Genomic DNA, 14,571 nt, shown 5'->3' on the forward strand with positions numbered 1-14,571 from the left:
TCCATCGCTGGTTGGGAAAGAGTCCACATGCTACAGAGCAACTAAGCCTGTGTTCTGCAACAGGAGAAGCCATGCAATGAGAAACCTGGGAACTACAATGAAGGGTGGCTCCCGCTTGCCACAACTAGAGCATTCCTGAGCAAAGCAATGAAGACCCAACACAGCCAAAATAATAAATAAGTAAATAAACAAAGTAAAAATAAAACAACTTAGGGCTTAAAGACAACTACATTTTTTTGCCCATAATTCTAAGAGTTAGTAATTTGGGCTGGGTTCAGTTCAATAGTGCTGCTAGTCTCATCTAATTTCACTCATGCACTTGTAGTCATGGAGACTAGTTCAAATGGCCTTTCACCCTTTTTGTCTGCTCTAGGAAAATGGATCTGGGCCCTTTAAAGATCCTTTTCTTTTGCTAGCTGGCAGGGTGCTCAATTTTGTCAACAGAGGGAACTGAACAGACATTAAAGTAACAAAGGTTTTTTTGCATCCTGGTTTCAGTGTGAAGGCTCACCAGGCTCCTTCACTGCATGTGGGTCTCCCAAGCTCAGCTCCTCTAGAAGACAGCTTCTCCTGCATCAGGCTCCTGCAGGTCACAGCAGCCAGCAGCTTCTCCAGGAATCCTGGTCAAGTGATTTTGTAGTAAAGTGTCTGTAGTGAGACATTTCTCTATGACTGGATTTTCTAGTAACTGAGAAGGCACATTTTCAGCAACTTTCAGAGGCTGAGTTCCCTTCTCTTTCCTTCCCTTTCTTCTTTCTCCGCCTCCTCTTTCTTCTTCTTTTCCCTATTTCTTTCTCTCTGCCTCCCTATGGCACTTCAATTATTCATATTTAGACATTCTCACCACGTTCCACCTCTCTTTTTTGTATTACATGTACTATAGTTTGGATATTTTCTACTGACCTGTTTTTCAGTTCAATAATTTCATCTTTAGCTATACTTAGCTGTATGGCAAACTCACATCCATCTTTTAAGTTCTTAATTTCAGTTACTGTATTTCAGGCTTAGAATTTTCATTTCTAGGACTTCCCTGGTGGTCCAGTGATTAAGACTGCGCTTCCACTGCAAGGGGTGCAAGTTAAAACCCTGGTCAGGGAACTAAGATCCCACACATAGTGTGGTGAAAAAGAAAAAAAGAATTTCCATTTAATTATCCTTGATAGAGTCTAATTCTCTGCTGAAATTCTCCATCTTGTCATATAATGTCTTAAACATATTAATCACATGTTTTAAAGTCCATGACTTATAATGCCAACATGTGGATCTTCTATGGGCCTATTTCGATTGTCTATTATTTTTTCTTGGTTTTTAGCCACTTGGTCTTGTCTGCTGGGACATCAGGTAAATTGTGATTGAATGCTTAATATTGCATATTTTAAAAATTATAGGAAAATCTGAGGTCTTTGATAGTATTATCTTCCTTCAGAGAGATTTTACTTTTGTTTCTGGGAGGCATTTAAACCTAAATCATATAAAGGATTTAATTGATTAGATGTTAGTCTTCAGTTTTTCTGGGGCTGGTCAATTTCTAACTCACTTCAACTCCTAGGCCACAGCCCTTTGGGGGTTACATTTGAAAGCCTGGAGTGTTTATTAGGGACATTCCTCCTTGGTAGATCCTGAAATCCAGTTTATATACCCCAGTTTCATAACAATTCCAAATGCTCCGCTCAGATTCTTAGCCATCTCCTGAGAGACAGCATACTTAAGGGCAAACTGGCAGCTGAACAGTGGCATCTCCCTTACCTTTGGAATTGTTGCCTCTCAGGTCATTCTTGTTTTGGTAGTTCTCTAATGCCTTCAAATACACATACATACACACATTTGTTTTGTTCAGCTATTTTAATGATTCCCAGTAGAAGGGTGAATCCTCAATAAGCTACCGTAATTATTAGAAATAAAAGACCCTTGTTCACCCAACATTTATGTTATAGTTTTCAGTGGGATGGACGCATGCCTTATTCTTCTCTGTAGTACCAAGTCCTCACTTGCTGTTAAGTTCTTAATAGACACTAATCGAATAAATGAATAACAGTTTGTAAGTTGCTTTCAATATTATAATTTTAAGCTGTAGGCAGGGACATCCCCGGTGGTCTAGTGGTTAAGAATCCGCCTGCCAAGGCAGAGGACATGGGTTTGACCACTGGTCTGGGAAGATGCCACATGCCACATGGCAACTAAGCCCATGAGCCACAACTACCGAAACCCGCACACCCTAAAGCCTGTGCTCCACAGCAAGAGGAGCCACTGCAATAAGAAGCCCGTGCACTGCAACAAAAAGTAGCCTCTGCTCACCACAACTAGAGAAAGCCTGGGTGCAGCAACAAAGACCCAGAGCAGCCAAAAATCAATAATAATAAAATAAATTTAAAAAACTGTAGACAGAATTTCCTTTCTATAAATCTAGTTATTGGGCCCAGAGAAGACTTGCCCAAGGGTTCCCTGACTAAGGTCCATTAAGTAGTCATTGGCCTACTGGGGGCTCGAATCTAGAACCAGAACAATAGTTTTTCCCACTCTGCCATATTGCACTACAATAGAATGGTCTAGAGTCTCATGGGCTTGGGTGTCACATAGACCTGAGTTTAAGTCCCACTCAGCCACTTACCAACTGTGTGGCCTTGGAAAAGTTCCATGAACTTTTGGAGCTTTAGGCTTCTCATCTGGTAAAGTGGCAATGATAATAATAGGAGATACTCGAGATAGTGCTGTTGACAAGATTAAAGTGAGCCAATGTGTATAAGAAGGTAACCTGTCTCTGGGGACCTTTGGGTTAAAGCGTTGACAACCCCTGCTAAGAGCCAGCACCGCACTGCCTAGAAGTGACACATTAAGCCACTGTTGGAAAATCAGTCCTGGGCCAGTTATTCAGTCTCCTGGTAGGAGTTCAGAGGCCAGAGCCCAGGACAAGGAGACTGGGAAGAAAATCAGACAGCAGCTCCAGTCAGGGCTCTGCCTCAAACTCCTGTGACCCTGGGCAAGCCATCCCCCTTTCCCAGGCCTAACCATTCTGTTTGAAGCAGAAAGGACTTAGACTAGAGGAAATATCCACATGGTCCCTTCTAGCTCTGACCTTCTAAGAATCAGAGACTCTATTAATTTTAGCTGTATTCTGTTCCTGGTGACCTGGTTCTTGCCTCTGGTTCAGATAAGCATAGCAAACGGTTGACTCTCCCTGACTGGGCAGTATGCTCTCAACTCTGCACCGTTGCTGGCTGCTCTCTGAAAACAACCTGTCTGCCTGGACAGAGCCACCCCTGCCCCTACCCCTACCAGCAGAACGCCTCAGAGTCCTCTGCATGTTCTGCAGTACCTGCCCATCATGTTAGCCTCTGGCTTCCCAAATTCTCGAATCTTCCCACAGCTCCCAGGGCTTGCACTATCATCTGGGCTCATGCAGATGGCAGGGGAGACCCCAACAACAGAGCAGCGGCCCCCCCAGCAGGAGGAGGTAGGGATGCTGGGAAAGGGAGAATGCCCGGAGGCTGCAGGCAGATCCTGAGGAGTCTGGGTTGCCATGCTCTGGAGGCAGGACTTGGCCTTGTGTGCAATGAAAAGATATCACAGGCCTTGACGCAGAAGGACACGGTCAGAACTTACGGTCAGAGCGTGTCTGGGCTCCGTGAAAGGCAGGCTGGAATAGAGAGAGAGACTGGGGTGGGGGGGCGGGGGCTGTTACAGAAATGCAGGCCAGAGGGCATGACACAGGATAGCAAACAGGGGAACTGAAGAGGCCAGCTGGCAGACGAGGTGACTGGGTGGCTGGGATTGTACTGTGTCGGGGTGAGAGTTTGCTGGAATTGGGAGAAAGACCCTAAGGGTTAGGTCTTGGGCTTAGAGATAAATATATTAAAATCTCTTTAATAGTTCTTTATGTTTCTTAAAATGGTCTCACTTTTGGAATATTACTCAGCCATAAAAAGGAATGAAACTGTGCTATTTGCAGAGACATGGCTGGACCTAGAGACTGTCATACAGAATGAAGTAAGTCACAAAGAGAAAAACAACTATCCTATAATATCACTTACATGTGGAATCTAGAAAAACTATACAAATGAACTTATTTGCAAAGCAGAAACAGAGACACAAACATAGAGGGAAAATATGGATACCAAGGAGGGAAGAGAGGGCAGGATGAACTGACAGCTTGGGATCAACTTACATACACTACTCAGTGCTCTGCGGTGACCTAAATGAGGAGGAAATCCAAAAACGAGGGGATACATGTATATGTGTAGCTGACTCACTTTGCTCTACAGCAGAAAATAACATTGTAAAGCAACTAGACTGCAATAAAAATTGATAACAAAAACTTTCTCACTTTGCAAATGCTATATGATATCACATGTGGAATCTAAAAAATACAACAAACTAGTGAATACAGTGAAGAAGAAGCAGACTCTCAGACATAGAGAACCAACCAGTGGGTACCCGTGGGGAGAGGGAAATGGGTAGACGGGTAAGAGGTACAAACTCTTAGGTATAAAATAAGCTACAAGGATACACTGTACAGGGGGCTTCCTAGGCGGCTCAGTGGTAAAGAGTCTGCCTGCCAATGCCGGAACCTCAGGAGATGTGGGTTTGAAGCCTGGGTTGGGAAGATCCCTTGGAGGAGGAAATGGCAACCCTCTCTAGTATTCTTGCCTGGGAAATGCCATGGACAGAGGAGCCTGGCGGGGTCACAAATAATCAGACTCAACTGAGTGGCTGAGCATGCATATGCTGTACCACACAGGGGATATAGCCAATACTTTATAATCACCATAAACAGAATATAACCTTTAAAAACTGTGAATCACTATCTTGTCCACCTGTAACTTTTATAACATTGGACAGCAATCATACTTAATTGAAACTTTTTTTTTCTCATTTTGTCCTTTCAAAATCAATGTATAATTATCTCTGAGAAACTTGAGGTTGTGTCAGATAGAGGACCCTGAATTCAGGTCTCCTGACTCGTGGCCACAGCCGACTGCTGCTCTGAAGTGGTTTGCAGGCAGAGGTAGCAGGAAGCTCACCCCCGCCCAGCTGCTTCCCTCCACCCCCTCGGGTTCCACGGCCCCAACCGTGCCACCAGACATTGTGTGCCTCCAGCACCCTTCACTGCTCTAGGCCTTGGCTTTGCTTCCTGTCACAAGAAGAGGTGGATGGGGCCAAGTGAAGGTTTTTCACATGCAGACAGGATCAGATAAATCCTCCCCACTTTTTTTTTTCTCAAAAGGATCTCATATGAACCATCAAAGTGAATTCAAATAAGAAATCTGATCAGGCAAGGCAGAGGTGGTGGATTCAGAGTTATTTGTCTGGTTGGTGATGGTCCTGCTTTTGCCCCACGCTGTGGCAGCCTCTGTGATACACTCCTTGGGTCTCCAGGGTTCCATGGCCCACAGTTTGCAAACCATGGGACTAGCAGACTCCCTAGAACACAGCAAGGGAGTCTCAGCCTGGGAGCACAGATGGAATTCAGATGTCTCTAAGCTTGGATGGGAAAACTTTCATCTTTATTTTCTCTAAGATCTAATTCAAGTTAAATACTTTGTTCCATTTGAATGTAGGCAATGGCCACAGGAATACTGATGGTTCCTGTGATTGCGTCACTAAGAAAAGTCACAGATATTTTTGTATCACATTACAGTTGTTATAGATCATTCAAAACTTCATTTCTGCTCATCATTAGTCTAAAATTACAAGAGTTATTATATCTAATGTTCAATTTCATCTTAAATATATTAATAGAGTACATATTATATCATAAACAATTTAAAAAATATCTTGATAACTATATTTCAGTTTGATTGGCTTCCTTCATAGTCCTGTGTATTTTACTTTATGCATTTCAAAACATTCTGAGAAGGGATCTGTAGGCTTCACCAGGTTGCCAGAGGAATCTATGGAGTCAGTAAGGTTAAGAACCCCTGTCCTAGGACTTCTCTTCCAGAACAGAGGGGGCTGGGGAGCTCACTGTCAAAAGAGGGCATGTAGGACCTGGGGTCCCAGGAGACAACGTGCACTCTCTGAGCCAGAGGAAAGTGAGACAGGAAACTGGGGCAGGAGCAAGGGGACTCTGAGAAGTGGAGCAGAAGCCAACAGGTCATCAGGCAGGGCTCAGTCCAGTGGGACAGAACTAAATTCCTTAGCCCCAACCCCAGCCAGACTTCTTGGGGGAACCGGGACTCCAGGGTCCTCGGCTTGCTTCTGTCATCTTCCCTTCCTCTCAGGTTTCTTCTCTGAGCTAATATAGTGGAAGCAACGGTGGCTTCCAGGCCAAGAAAGATCCTGCTTCTGGACCTGAGTCTTGTCTTGCTGAGTGATTTCGGGCAAGTCATCTCCCCTTCCTGGGTTTCCCTGTTGGCTCAGATGGAAAAGAGTCTGCCTGCAATGCAAGAGACCTGGGTTCAACCCCTGGGTCAGGAAGATCCCCTGGAGAAGCGAATAGCAACCCATCCAGTATTCTTGCCTGGAAAATCCCATGGACAGAGGAGCCTGCTGGGCTACAGTCCATGGGGTCACAAAGAGTTGGGTATGACTGAGTGACTAACACTTTCTTTCACACTTTCATCTCCTTTTCCCAGCCCAGCTTTCATACCTGTATAATTTCTGGCGTAAGTACTGCTATAGCCCCTTGCCATGCCCACAGTAGATATTGCTGACAGATCTCAGTGTATGATCGTTCTATGTTCATATGCAGCTTCAGAAGCCTTTTCAAGTGCTCTACTGATTGATAGGAATTCGAAAATGAAGTAAAATATATTTGCTATTATTGGGCTAGATGATCTGCACATTTCCATCTCTACTATTCCATAGCTCTAAAGACCTGATCTCAGAAATCTAAACAAGGGACTTCCCTGGTGGTCCAGTGGCTAAGACTCCACACTCCCAATTCAGGGGGCCCATGTTCAATCCTTGGTCAGGGAACTAGATCCCCCATGCCACAGCTAAGAGTTCTCATGCTGCAACTAAGACCTGTTATAGACGAATGAATGAATGAATATTTTTAAAAAGAAAAATCTAAACAAGACACTAGATAGATGCGAAGACCTACAAAGCATGGCTATTTTTGACCCTTATGTGCGTGTGTGTGTGTGTGTGTGTGTGTGTTGTAACAGAAAAAGAGAATATGTTCTCAGCTGGGCTTTAAATGTTCTCTTGTACACCCTATAGCAAAAATAGGGTCAGAAGCAGATATTCAGATTTTGAAATCTCAATCTGGCTTCTTGAAACAGAGAAACAGGCACATGGAAGTCAGACCCTTTGATCAAAGTATTAGGAATGGGCATCACACTGGGGTTGGTGTCACCAGGCCCTACCTGTTGCCAAATGTCCTGTGTCATATCAGACATAGTACAGTGGAATGATGGTGACAAAGAGCAAATAACACCAGCCACCCCTGGTGTAAGACACACAGACCCAGCCAGGCCACCAAGATGTGGATGTGCCAGAGAGTTAGGGCTTGCCCCCCCTCACCCCTGGGCAGCACAGAAAGCCACTTAGGATGTTATTTCAGAGTGTTACCTCGCTCAGATTACAGCCATAGCCCAGGTAGGTGCCATTACTTACTTAAAGCCATAGCCAGGTCAAGTGCTAGGACCACAACCGAGGTCTCCACAGGCCTGTAGGGCCAGGCTGGTCATAAACAAGAAAGTGGAGTGAGTAGGAGTAGGGAGTGGTGGCAAACTGGAAGTCACAAGCCCTGTTTAAAGGCAGAAGCCGATAAGCAGGTCTAGTTGATTGCTGGCATATGAGAACGTGGACACACAGTGCCACGTCTTCCTTCTGACCTTCAGAGAGAAATCAGTCTAGATTCTTATGTTAAATAGCTGCATTATCAAATGCTGGCATCTAAATTTTTAAAATGTTACAACAAAACAAAATACCGTGTAAGCCAAACAAAATGCACCTGGGAACTTCAGTATTTGGCCTGATTTGCAACTACTGGTAGAACGGCTAAGAGGCCAGGCTCTTGATGTAGTGGTACAAAGATCTGAGTCACAGTTCTGCCACTTGTTAGCTGAGCAATCTTACTCAAGATCTGGAACCTCTCTGAGCCTCAGTGTTCTCATCCGTGAAATGGGAATAATAAAACACTCTACTGTAAGGATTAAATGCGGTAATAAAATTACAACACCTAGCATAATCGTTAGATCACAATAGGCACCCCACAAATGCAGCTCCTCCAAAGTGCCTCTAAGTTTCCTGGTGACTGCAGAAAACCTCAACCCCTCACTGCACCCCAGTCATTTCAACCTCAAACTTATTTTTCCGCAAGGTTTGAGTGCTCAGTGTCCATGGAACTCTAATTCAGACATCCAAGGCCCTCAAACCTGCACACACACAAGGCTTGAGCACACCCTGGGGAGGATTTTTAGATGCCATGGCTGGTTACCAAGGAGAGGTGTTTAGGAGGCTTCCCTGGAGTGCAGCTGCAACCTCTTGTGTTGGTTAGAAGAGACTCCTGCCCCAAGCAGGGGGCTGGCTGACATGACCTCTTGAGGGCCTTCACACTCAGAATTTTTCAATGTGAATTTTTAAAAATAATTTTATTTGTAAATGTTTGGCTGTGCTTGGTCTTCATTGCCGTGTGGGCTTTTCTCTAGTTGTGGTGAGCAGGGGCTACTCTTCATTGTGTGTGGGCTTCTCACTGCAGTGGTTGTTCTTGTTGTGGAGCACGGGCTCTAGGGTGCTCAGGCTTCAGTAGTTGTGGCATTCGGGCTCAGCAGTTTCAGCTCCTCGGCCCTAGAGCACAGGCTCAATAGCTCTGGAGCATGGAGTCAGTTGCTCTACGGCATGTGGAATCCTCCTGATCGGAGACTGAACCCATGTCTCCTGCATTGGCAGCTGGAATCTCCACCAGTGAACCACCAGGCAAGCCCCTCCACTTGAACTGTGTTAACTCGTGTGCACACATGTGCACACTCTCACACACCACCTGCCCAGCTGGACAAGAAGGGCTGCCTCTCCCTTTCTTGCGGAGCTTCTATTCCAGCTCTCCCTCCACCTTACCCTCCCGCAGCTTCACTGGGAGGGGAGGCACTGTCATGACCCCTAAACTTCACTCTCTCTGACTGATTTGCTTAGCAGGAAGTCTTGGGACAAGGAGAACAGACTGACCAAACAGAAGGGGCCAGGACCTTGGCTGGACCTCCAGAGCAAGGAGCAGCAGCAGCCCCATGCATTGGGGGGAATTCACTGGGTCCACATGCTTACTCATCCAGCATCTCTCCAGAGCCTCCTGCTGCTGCAGAAGGTGACAGGGGTGATTAGAGCCCCTTGGGGAGCTGGCTGCGGTGTCTTGCCCTGAATCAGTGTATCTAGTCCACTTGAATCTCCAAGGATCAGGAGCCCTCTGGATCTGGGCAAATCTAGTGGAACATGTATGTGGGTGCTGAGTCCTTGTCCTACATTAAACCCCCCTCAAGAACAACATCAGCCAGGACTTGTGACATTCCCCCCACTCCGTTTTAGAATTTAGAAGAGATCGAAGCACAGAAATGCATAGTGATTTACACCCAAGGTCATCAGTAAGTCTCTGGGTCTGCATTTGAACCCAACATTATCTAACTGCAATGTGCATGCTCTAACCACGCATCACACTGTTTCCCACACTAGGGCCACATTCCAGGCCTGGGTTTCAGTTCCAGGAATCATTAGAAAATACCATTACTCAATGAGCTGTTTCCCCTTGCTTTCTGTTTATGAGTCTACTTTTTAAAAAGCCCCAATAAATGGTATTTTTCAAAAGGAAAAGGACTCGAATAGCAAGCAATCACAATTCCCTCATCATTGAAACAATTCTTTATCATGGAGGTCACATTTTACAAAACATCCATTACTCTGTTGTATCAATTCTAAAAAGCATGTTTGTGGTTCTTTTAATCTCTGAATTCGGGATGCATTTTAAAGACTAGAATCTAAGCTTCTGTGAAATACATAATATTATTTGGCCCTAATCCTGGTAGGTGAGCATTGTCAAGATTACAATTACCATTTTACAACTGGGAAAACTGAGGTTCAAAAAGGTTAGGCGACTAGCCTGAGGTCACAGAGCCAATCAACGCAGATTAGCCTGGTCTCCTGATTCCCAGCACAAGCTGTGTTCATGGTATACTGTTCCAGGCCCAGTGCTCACGCTAACTTGTTCCCATCACCATTCCCCTGGCTATCCCCCATCAGAGGCCTGAGGGTGACCTTGGCTCCCTAACCTAGGGCTGTCCAATCTCAGTCAGAGCAGGGGAATGAACCCAGTGTGGGGACACCTGGGAACAACCCAACCCCACACAGGAAGTTTTCAGACCAAAGGATCCCACTTTCAAGAATGCATTCCATGTGGGAGGCAGCATAGCAGGGATCAAAGCAGGGCCCGGGGTGTGAAGGCAGTGTTTCTACCTGGTCCCCCACACACCATGCATGCTAGATGTAGGGGCTCCCCACCCAGGGTCCCCATTCTCTGGAATTACTCACCGTGCCCTCTTTCTCCTATTTGAAAAGGCCAAATGAAAATCAAATATTGGCTCTAGATAAGATCTCACAGACAGACTGAAACACCACATTTCTTTGCCATGGTTCAACTTACATCAGCTCAGTGGTACTGCCAGAGTTTGGTCTTGCTGACCAGGAAACACTGATCGGCTGTGATAGGGCCCCAATTACCACACAAGGGGAAAAACCAATTAACGACTTATTATATAACAGGCACAGCTTGGCAGACAAAAATCTTTCCAAACAAGGCGTGTGACGGGGGAAAGTAATCAAGGGGGCAAGCTGACATGGGAGTGGGAGCGTGTTTTCCCAGATGGTTCAGGTGAGGTTCAGAGAGCTGGAGTGACTCGCTCAAGGTCACCCAGCAGGACTGGGACTAGCACCCAAGGTTTCTGCCCCTCGGGAGAGGCATCTTTCTACCATACCCTTCTGTGCTGAGGATTGAGAAGGTCAGAGCATCAGGACTCACCAGGGTTCCTGAAGGGGGCAAGGAAATGGCTTCTCCCTGGCACCTGTGGGCTCCTTCCTGGCGGGCAGCTGCCAAGGCCACGCTGTCTTTCCTCCCTGGGCGTCTGCCAGGGCAGCTAGGCGTGGGCGCCTCCTGGAAAGCGGGCTCTGGGTAAGGCGGAGGAGGCTGCCCTGAAGCAAGCACCCTCCAGGACATGAGGTCACGGGGTCGCCATGGAGGGATTTGCTACATCCAGCCCCACAGTTGCTTCCTGGCATCCGCCCCGAGATCTCTTTAGGTCGCAGGGCTGGTTTTCGTGCCAGCTGCTAGGTGCCTTTAAGAGAACAAAAGCAGTTCATTGGCTGAGCAAGGCTCCCCCCACCTCTTTACCTGAGCAGGTGAAGGCTGCGAGGCTAGGGGCAGACCCAGAAGTAAACAAACTGTGCCAACCCACCGGCTCGCCCCTCCTCCACAGCCCTGGTCCTGGGCTCCCTTCCCCTCTCCCACCCACAACTCTAAGAATAACCTGGGAGTAAACAGAGGCCCAACATTCTGCAGAATGCTTAGTGCTGTTCTTTTTTTTTTTTTTTTTTAGTGCTGTTCAGTTTAGGAAGCTTCATTATTTCACAGTCACCCTTGACCAAAGTTAACAGCACATCTTCTCTTTCAGATGGAAAAACTGCGCTGGAAGAGGTAAATGGCTTGTTCAGCTCACCAGCATCTTGTAAGGAAGGTTGACAGGGGTAGGATAGTGTGAGGACCCAAACCTGAATCCCCTGCTTTTGAATTCCCACATGGTCATGAGTTTGATCCCTGGATCAGGAAGATCCCCTGGAGGAGGGCATGGCAACCCACTCCAGTATTCTTGCCTGGAGAATCCCATGAACTGAGGGGCCTGGCGGGACTGAGTTACAGTCCATGGGGTCGCAAAGAGTTGGACACAATTGAGCGACTGAGCACACACACACACACACACACACACACACACACACGCCCACGGTGCTCTAGACCAGCGGTCTCCAACCTTTTTGGCACCAGGGATCAGTTTCATGGAAGACAATTTTTCCACTGATCGGGATAGAGGTAGGGGATGGCTTGGGGATATTTCAAGTGCATTACATGTATTATGCACTTTATTTCTATTATTATTATTACATCAGCTCCACCTCAGATCATCAGGCTTTAGATCCCAGAGGTCAGGGACCCCAGCTCTAGATGATATCACCAACCGCCCTCTCCGTGAAACCTTTGGCAAGTCACTCACTGCCTCAGTTTCCACATCTGTAAAATGGTACAGTCATGCTTGCATGTGAGTTTACAATTACTGTGTTGTATATCCTTGGATTTAGAGCTAAAAAGGACTTTGGAGACTCTCCAGGCTATCTATTCACTTACCAGGAATTCATGCACTCAACAGGTATTACTATTCAGCAACTATATGTGCCTGCCCAGCCTGTCTCAGGGCCTAGGGATACATCAGTAAACCTGAAAGTCAAGGATTCTACACCCCTATAGAAAGAGGGCTGGTGGTGGTGGCTTAGTCGCTAAGTCATGTCCAACTCTTATGACCCCATGCACTGTAGCCCACCAGGCTCCTCTGTCCATGGGGTTTCCCCAGGCAAAGAATATTGGAGCAGGTCACCATTTCCTTCCCCAGGGGATCTTCTCAACCCAGGGATCGAACCCGGGTCTCCTGCATTGCAGGTGGATTCTTTACCACTGAGCCACCAGGTAAGCAGGGGACTGTTACCTATTTGATCTGTTTACTTGTTTAGGTTCTAGAGGGGGGAGCTAGACCCTAGAAAGAGGGGAGCTAGACCTAAACAAGTAAAGAGATCAAATAGGTAACAGTCCCCTGAAGAAAGGAAATAAGCTGATATGATCAAGTAATGGCTATGGCTATTGTAGATTATGTGGTCAAAGATTTAGCTCAACAGATGTTGACCTGGGCCCACTCTGGGCCATGCTTTCTGCTAAGTGCTCAGGCTTCAGGAGTGATATCGCTCAAGGGGTTCAAAGTCTAGATATCAGAGCTGGAGGGGGCCTAACACATCATCTAGCCCAACCTACCCATTTCACAGATGTGGAGATTGAGGTCCAGAAAAGTGAACCGACTTGCCAAGGGCACACAATTGGTTCACGGAGGAACTAGGAATTAAGCCAGGTCTCTGATGCTCAATAAATCAAATCTTGAAGCCACACATCCTTAAGTAGAATGCTAACTCTGTAAATCACTAGCTATGACCTTGCCCAAGTTATTTAATGTCTCTCTTCTCAGAAGGATAGTAATACCTATTCATGGATTAATGTGATGATTAAATAAAATGATACACCAAAAGCCCTTGACTCAGTGACTGAAAAGAAATAAGACCTCAATGGATCGGTTATGTACTTGTATTAATATTGATATAAAGTAAGGCCTTAGCAAAGGGACAAAATGCTATGGTCTATGTTATTCTCAAAATAGTTAATGCCATATTTCTCTGAGCTGGGATGGTCAAGGCTCTGTACCAAGCTGAAGGCTTGTCTCAGGAGTTGGTTGCTTTCTACTTCAGGCCCCTCCCCAAGTACCCACATGTATGAGAATCCTCACCACTCACCCACTCTGCTGACTGTCTGCTCTCTGAGGGCCATGCTGAGACATGACAGGGTAGCACAGCTCTATCATCTGTGTGGATCCTGCTCTACTACCCCGAGCCTCAGCTACCTATAAAGTGAGAATAACACCAGAATTTACCTCATGGGGTTGTGGTAAAGATTAAACGAACGAATGCCTAGCAAATAGCAAGCCTTCAATATATGAGACGCAAGACACCTGTCCCAGGGTGTGAGACTTAGGAGCTACAGAAAAGAATCAACTGCGGGGACTTCCCTGGTGGAGCAATGGATAAAACAACGCACTCTCAATGCAGGGGCCTGGGTTCAATCCCTATTAGAGGAACTAAACTCCCACATGCCACTACTGAGTCCACACATCACAACTAGAGAAGCCCACGGACCACAATGAACACCCAGCACAGCCAAAATTAAATTAGTTAATTAATTTTTAAAAAATCAACGGCGTTCCCCACCCTCTAAGTGCTTTAGTCCAGGAGGGATACAGTCGGAGGCCATTCCCTTCCCATTTCTCCCCACACTGTCACATTTCAGGCCTGGATCAGGGCCCTGGGACCCAAGTGATTCTGGCTACTTTGCAGGAAGGCTAACTCTAAGAATGACTGAGCCAAAACTCCTATATCTAAAACCACCCACACACTCACCTTTACTGCTGAGAGCCCCATTCCCAGCTCTGCAGAATCGCAGACTGTCTCTGACAACTGGAGCCAAAGCACCATATGCTCTGAATAATAAAGCCATCCAGAAAGTTCCCCGTGGCGAGCTTGGCGACCCACTCCACTTGTACCCATGGGGTCAGACAACCAGAAATATCACCAAAGGCCTGTCCTCAAAGCCAAGTTCCTGTCTCCAGCAGGCTGGAGCCATGGGGCCCAATGAGTTTCAACCCCAAGTTCCTTCCCTTTCCTGATGCCTTCTTCTCCCAGTGAATTCATGTGTTTTTCAGCCTATTTTTACAAAGCACAATAAAACATTCTCAGTAGGCTCAATGACCATCTGTCCTGATTTTTCCAACCCTAGAGAGCAAAAGC

General features: G+C 46.3%; 1 protein-coding gene across 1 annotated transcript in view; it reads right to left on the reverse strand.

Annotated features, from left to right (window-relative positions):
* LARP1 (La ribonucleoprotein 1, translational regulator) overlaps positions 1 to 10,964 on the reverse strand; it is an 85,131-nt gene extending 74,167 nt beyond the window's left edge. Inside the window, exon 1 of the mRNA XM_043464884.1 lies at positions 10,946 to 10,964. The gene's annotated coding sequence lies outside the window, so the exon portion shown is untranslated. The remainder of the gene's footprint in view (positions 1 to 10,945) is intronic.
* Between the last annotated feature and the right edge of the window lie 3,607 nt (positions 10,965 to 14,571).

The sequence above is a fragment of the Cervus canadensis genome, chromosome 4, assembly GCF_019320065.1.
Source record: "Cervus canadensis isolate Bull #8, Minnesota chromosome 4, ASM1932006v1, whole genome shotgun sequence".
Taxonomy (NCBI): domain Eukaryota; kingdom Metazoa; phylum Chordata; class Mammalia; order Artiodactyla; family Cervidae; genus Cervus; species Cervus canadensis.